We start from the raw sequence: 6,795 nt of genomic DNA on the forward strand, positions 1-6,795 counted from the left end.
CATTGATGGTTCGCCCGAGGTCGTCGCCACTAGTGTCGAGGTGTTGACTAGATGGTCCGAGATTGTCATTGCAGCTAGTTGTGCGCTCGTTATTCCAGGATGGTCGGTGGTTGCAAAATTTGGGGCGTCTGGTTGCGCTGTGGGTTCTGTGACTGCCGAGCTGTCTTGAGGTGAAGAAGAATCCCCTGCCCCACGGTGGGCACCAATTGTTGTTTCCATATCTGGTCGGTGATGTAATATTTATAAATGATATAAAGGGATGGAGATTTTCGTATTAATAGTCAAGAATAAACAAGTTCAGACAATTACCAGAACTAAAGATGCTCGTCTAAACAGTTCGTCTAAACAAGTATCTTTCTATTTTATGGTTTGAGGTCATCTGGGCCGAGCTCGCCTAGTGGTCGAGTCCAAGACTTTGTTTGTGATGAAGAGGTGATGTTCTCCTTTTATGTACTTTCGGTACGTTTCTGACCGTCATTTCAATGAGTCTGACGTCTTCTATTTATAGTGATGTACGTTTTGTCTTCTAGCGAAATCATCAATTGTTGCTTAACGGGCCGGACCTGATTTTGGGCTTAGTTTTTAATGGGCCTGTGCTAAGCTCATCTCCAACAGGCAGGCACTTCTCCACCAGGAAAAACCACACACCGACGAGTGGATGTATGGATGATAAGGGCTATGGCTTCTTTGTTCAGCCTGAAACAGTTTGCAAAATTGAGACGAATCTACGGGTTGTGAAAAGAGCAATCTAGTCTCTCCAGGGATCTACAGTTTTCTGCATGTAGAGAGGATAAGGAATCCGAAAGCTGTGGGAGTGATACCACCTTTCTGCATCCACTAAGTACAAATCTACGTAGTTTAGAGATTTCTTTAACCCATGGAGAAATTTCTTGTATCTCTGTATTGCTCAAGTGCAGCTCTGTGATGCAGCTAAGAGCATGCGGCAGTTGCTTGAGGCTTTCAGTGTATGACATCTGCAGTGTAGCAAGACGGCACCATAACCTTGTAGATGAAGGAACTTCTTTTATTGCTGTTCCTTTTAGCCTAAGCACTCCAATGTATGTCGAAATCTGGGGAAATGACTTCAGCAAAGAGCAATCAGTGAGATCAAGCTCGTTCAGAGATTGCATGTCAATGTTGATCGGAAGAACCTCCAGCTTAGAGCACCCCTTCAAACACAGCAACTGCAATTTAAAGAGGTTTCCTATGGAGGATGGGAGTTCCACCAAGCTTGAGCAATTAACGAGCTTCAGTTTCTGAAGATTAGTGGCCTTCCCGATGGAGTGCGGGAGCTTCACCAGGCTTGAGCAATTACTCAGATCTAGTTTCTCAAGACTAATGGCATTGCCGATAGTGTAGTGTAGCTCCACCAGATTTGAGCAGTTATTGAGATACAATATCTTGAGACTAGTGAGATTCCCCATAGAGCTGGGGAGCTTAACTAACCTCGAGCATCCTATAAGACTCAAGTACAGCAGATTTATGGCATTTCCGATGGAGGAAGGAAGCTCCACAAGATTTGAGCAATTACTGAGATCCAGTTTTTCTAGATTACTGGCACTTCCGATGGACGATGGGAGCTTCTCAAGACTCGAACAGTTATTGAGATAAAACTTCTGGAGACTAGTGGCATTTCCAATGCAAGATGGCAGATCCATCAGACTTGAGCATCCTTCGAGATTCAAGTGCAGGAGTTTAGTGGCGTTCTCTACGGAGGAAGGGAGCTCTACTATACTTGAGCAGTGACTGAGATCCAATTTCTCGAGATTGAAGAGAGTCCCAGTAGAGGGAGCGAGCTCCACCAGAGTTGAACAATGTGCAAGGTTCAACTCTCTGACATGGGAACAAGTGAACTTCACCAAACTCGAACAGTGACTGAGATTAACTTTCTCAAGGTTAATGAGATTATCCATTGATGAAGGAAGCTCCACCAGACTTGAGCAATTACTGAGATCCAGGTTTTGCAGATTAGTGTTATCTCCAATTGACGAGGGAAGCTGTACCAGACTTGAGCAGTGTACGAGATCCAGTTTCTTGAGATTACTGGCTTTACCAATAGAGGAGGGAAGCTCCACCAAACTTGTGCATTGATTCAAATCCATTTCCTCTAGATTAGTGGCAAGTGAGAGATCAGGAAGCTCTTTCAGGTTTACAGAAGAGCTCAAATTGATCCACCTGAGCTTTCCAAGCGGCTGTACATACAAATGAGCATTTTAAGGCCATTAACACTATCACACCATTGAGATTCAATTCAAAATAAAACCTGTAATTTAGATACTAGAGAGAAATAAATAGCACTTACTTTAGTCTCTTCCCATAACTTCTCAAGCTTGCTGCCATGCATTACTAGTTCAACGAGGGACTGCGGATTCATATCTGAAGGTAAACTTGTCCCCGGAAATTGATCCCAATGTAGTATCCTAAGTCCTGTGGGTATGTTGTTCAGACCTCGTGGTAAGTGCAGTTGGTTTCTCCGGTTACCAATTCTATAGTGGAATCTTAGGAACTGAAGATTGGATAGTCCTTCGAAGGCTCTCTCACTTATATTAAAGTCTTCCGAGAGTTCAGACAAGTCAAATTTAATGCCTCGAACATTTGTGCTAACCTGAAAAGAGGATTCAAAAGATTATATGATTATGAGTTATCAAAATGAATCCACAAAGGCAATGAAAGATAAATGTGCTTACAGTATTGTTAGTGAGTACTTCACGAATATTTTCTTGTATCAACTAAAAACTGAGGTCGTCCAGGCTCACGAATGTACTCTTGATGAACAATATCTCTACCCAATTGCTCTAGCAACTTTTGCATCTCTAAATAACCTGAGTTATTCATAGATATGAGAGATTTCTCAGCTAAGATGTCAAGCCCTGATCTCAAATTCGAGAACTCATTTGCAAGATACTTCTCCAGTTTTGCAATGCTTTCATAGTTGAAAAAGCAAGCTATATAAAGAAATAACACTTTATCTTCCATGTCTAAGGCATCGTAACTAAACTTCGAAATCCTCGCAATGCTTCCATCAAGGTGCTTTTTTAACCTTAGTAGTGATTTTTCCCACTTCTGCCTGGACATTCCCCGAAAATAGGAGCCCATAACCTTTAGTCCCAGAGGGAGTTCACCGACAAGATTTGTAACTTTCCCAGCAAGCTTCTCGAAACCCGCATATGGGGAATCTTGACGGAAAGCATACCGGCAAAAGATTTTAAGAGCAGTATGAGGTGGTGGGGAATCCACTCTATAAACATCTTGGACATCATGTGCCCTCAGGACATTTTGATCTTGAGTGGTGATGATAATCCTGCTTCCACGACCACAGCTTCTAATTGGCCAATCTTGACATCCTTAGGGGATATTTGAGACATTATTTGTTGCTGCAAGTTCAACTTCGCAGTGTAGTCATCAGAGCAGGTTCTTCTCGTATGCATTGATGCTTTGATGTTCTCCACAAAGATACTATGTTGGAAATGGCTAGAGGCCTGGTTGAAAAGATGTCTGGCGATTGTGGTCTTACCAATCCCATGACGGACCCCAAATCCCAATCATCCTCACCTCATCTGAGTGTAAGCATAACAATGATTCCATGTTTTCCAAATGAGCTTTCAACCCAACTATGTTGTTAAAATCATTGGATGGCTTGGAATAATTCAACTTGTTAGAAATATCAACGGCAATTTTTTCAATCATGGCCGCTTCATCATCCCTAGCAAAGGGAGAGATTCATCAGAAAATTTTGAATTCTTGATGAAATTTTTATATATGCTAGAAAGATTGAGTGTAAGCGGTATATATATAAAAAAAGACGAACCATTTGGTTGAATGCACTCCGGCAATTGTGGCTACTTCCGCCAAAGCTTGTCTCCATCTGGCGATTTCCTCCTGTTTCCTTCCAACACACGTTTTCTTGAAAGCCCTTCCGAACTCTCCTCTCTGCTTCTTTACATCAGTTGGATCCACTTCATAGAAAACGGTCATCACTGTTTGGCCTAACACTTCTCTGCACTTTATGATTTCTACCAACTCGTCCAGACACCATGACGAGGAAGCGTAGTTCCTTGAGAGCAAGACGACTGCGATCCTCGATCCTCTGATTGCGGCTTTGAGCTCTGGACCAATTGACTTACTCCTCTCGATGTTATTATCAATGAATGGGTTGATTCCCTTGCTTTTTAACTCCTTCAGGATGTGACTGAGGAATGCTTTGCGGACATCTGCCCCGTGGAAGCTAGGGAATACTTGGTATATATAATTCTGAGAGTAGGGAGATAGAGAAGACGAAGATGGTGGAAGAGACAAAGAAGATGAAGGAGACGAAGAAGCATGATCCATTTCTTTGTCTCTTTGATGAAATCTGATCTTCTTATAAAACGTGAAACAACCTACTGCAACAACAAGAGTCCAATTTAAGAAATAACCCATCGGTATGATCGTGCACCCTACTGCAGCAGCAGCAGCAGCAGAAACAAGAATCCCAATCAAGAAAGAACCCGTCCGTATTATGATTGAGAAAGGATCGAGTTCTCAGATTTTTCTTTTTGAATCTCAACACTAACAAAAGAGAAAGGTGAGTTAAGTCTTAAGAAAAAAAGCTTTGCTTATACAAAATAGCTTCATGGGCATTTACTGAAGGTATCACGGAAAGTGACAAAAGCTGTTTCCCATGGGACACGTAATTAAGTTTCAAGGAATCCCCCCCCCCCTCCCCCCCCCCTCCCCTTTTTTATTCATACTCAGACGCGTTATTTCCCAATCATTATTTAATTTGTGACAAATGCTTTTTTGTCTTGTATTAATATATAAAAAAAAATAAAGTGCTTTTATCTATGGGGTTATTTGTGGAATAACCAAAAAAAAGAATAATTAGTCTTTTAGTAAGAAATTAGAAAGAAATAAGAAGAAAAATGACTATAGAAAAAGTTGTTTTAGTTAGATAATGAATTTAGGGCTTTTAATGTATGATAAGGACAAATTTCTCTTTATTTATTTTCTTTTTCCTTTTGCTGTAATATGATTATAAAAACTCTTCAACTCGACGTGCATTTAGGGGTGTGATTGGCTATTAGTATAGATGCTTTCCAGAACCACAATTATAATTAAAACCCTAAATCTATACTAATTTTGATTTGTATTTTTTCTAAAGCTCACAATCTTTTTCTTTTTAAATCCACAGCATTTTTTTTTAAATTTATGTCTTTAAAATTGCTTTGCACAGATAATACCTACAACCCAAATTTAAAAACTTTTAAAAATTTAAAAATCTAGAACCAAAGCAAAAAAAAATCACAGCAATATTTCTACGGTCAAAAAATAAAATAACAGTTCTTACCAATCAAACGTTAGATTTGCTGTTTATTGATGTACTTAGCCCTGCGACTTCAGTTTTCCGAAACCGAACCGAATCGAACCGTCGATTTTCGTTTAACCGAAATTTTTAAAACTTCTTACGAAATTAACCGAATTAAATTTCGGTTCGGTTATCGGTTAATTTCGGTTTTCAAAATTATTTCCGAAAATAACTGGTTTTTTGGTTTTTGGTTAATTTCGGTCTAATTTTCCAAAAACAAAATCGGCAATTTTCGGTTAAATTCGGTTATTTCGGTTAAGTTCGGATATTTTTGGGTTTTTCGGTTAAATCCGGTTCGGTTTTTTGGTTATTTTCGAATATTTTCGGATTTTGGGGTTTTTTCTGTTTTTTTTTTGAAAATCGAAAACCGAACTGAAAACCGAATTACTTTTCAAAATCGTACCGAACTAAACCGAATCCAAAACCGAAACCGAACCGAAAAGTGAAAATTTCGGTTCGGCTCGGTTCGGTCTGTTCGGTTCGGACAAAAGTCACAGGCCTACAAAAGTCGCAGGCCTAGATGTACTGTCTATGTATAAACTCTGGATTCCATTTAGATTAATGAATGAAGTAGATGATAAAAGACTCTTCAATTGGTATCTACATCAGCTAAAATGACAATGGTGTTGTGTACAACTTTCCATTCTATCAGACGAACTTATATAATCTTTTATTTAAGGAAATTGGGCATTGGGAGACATTAGTGCATTCAATTTTGGCACGGCTAAAAATCTGAGGGTATGAAGGATATAAAGAAATATAATTCTTTGCATTATTTACAAAATGGTCTCTGAGTTTAATATAAACCCCAAAAAATTGCTATGTGAATAGTTTTTAAAAATTACTAGATTTTGATGCCCTATATGACATCAAATAATTAAATTTTGGTTGACAAAATTTTTATTTAATAAAAATTTTAATTTTAATTATTATTTTAAAATTAATATATCATTTATGTTTAAATATGTGTAAATGGTTTATGGGATTTTTGCAAAATTGACCTAAAACTCAAAGTCAAACACAAAACTAACATCTTTTGTTTTTGAAAATTAGTTTTGCCCTATTCACCCCACAAGTTGATATAATTCACGAAAATGCCATCAAATTTTTTATTTTATTTTTTTCGAAAATGACATTTTTACTCTCTCACCCTCATCATCTTCAAGTAATTACAAGATTGTCATTGTCATCAATACTCCAACCACCATGAACAACCAATTTAAAGCTCTTAAAGCTCCCAAAATCGATTTACCCTTCCTCTTTCTCCATTCTTATGAACTAAACACAACATCTCTCTCACTTTCTCTCCACATTCAGCTAAAAAAATCCAAGATTTTGATTCTACATTTTTATAGTTCAGAGAGTCATAGAAGCTAACGATTCTGGGTGGGTCACTTTCGTTTGAGATTCTGTGTGCTTGGAGAAGCCTTATGTATGCTAAGGAAGTTATC

General features: G+C 38.6%; 1 pseudogene; it reads right to left on the minus strand.

The window, feature by feature from the left end:
* Window positions 1-229: 229 nt before the first annotated feature.
* On the minus strand, window positions 230-4,620 carry LOC106406642 (annotated as a pseudogene).
* Between the last annotated feature and the right edge of the window lie 2,175 nt (window positions 4,621-6,795).

This window comes from Brassica napus, chromosome C9 (genome assembly GCF_020379485.1).
Source record: "Brassica napus cultivar Da-Ae chromosome C9, Da-Ae, whole genome shotgun sequence".
NCBI lineage: Eukaryota > Viridiplantae > Streptophyta > Magnoliopsida > Brassicales > Brassicaceae > Brassica > Brassica napus.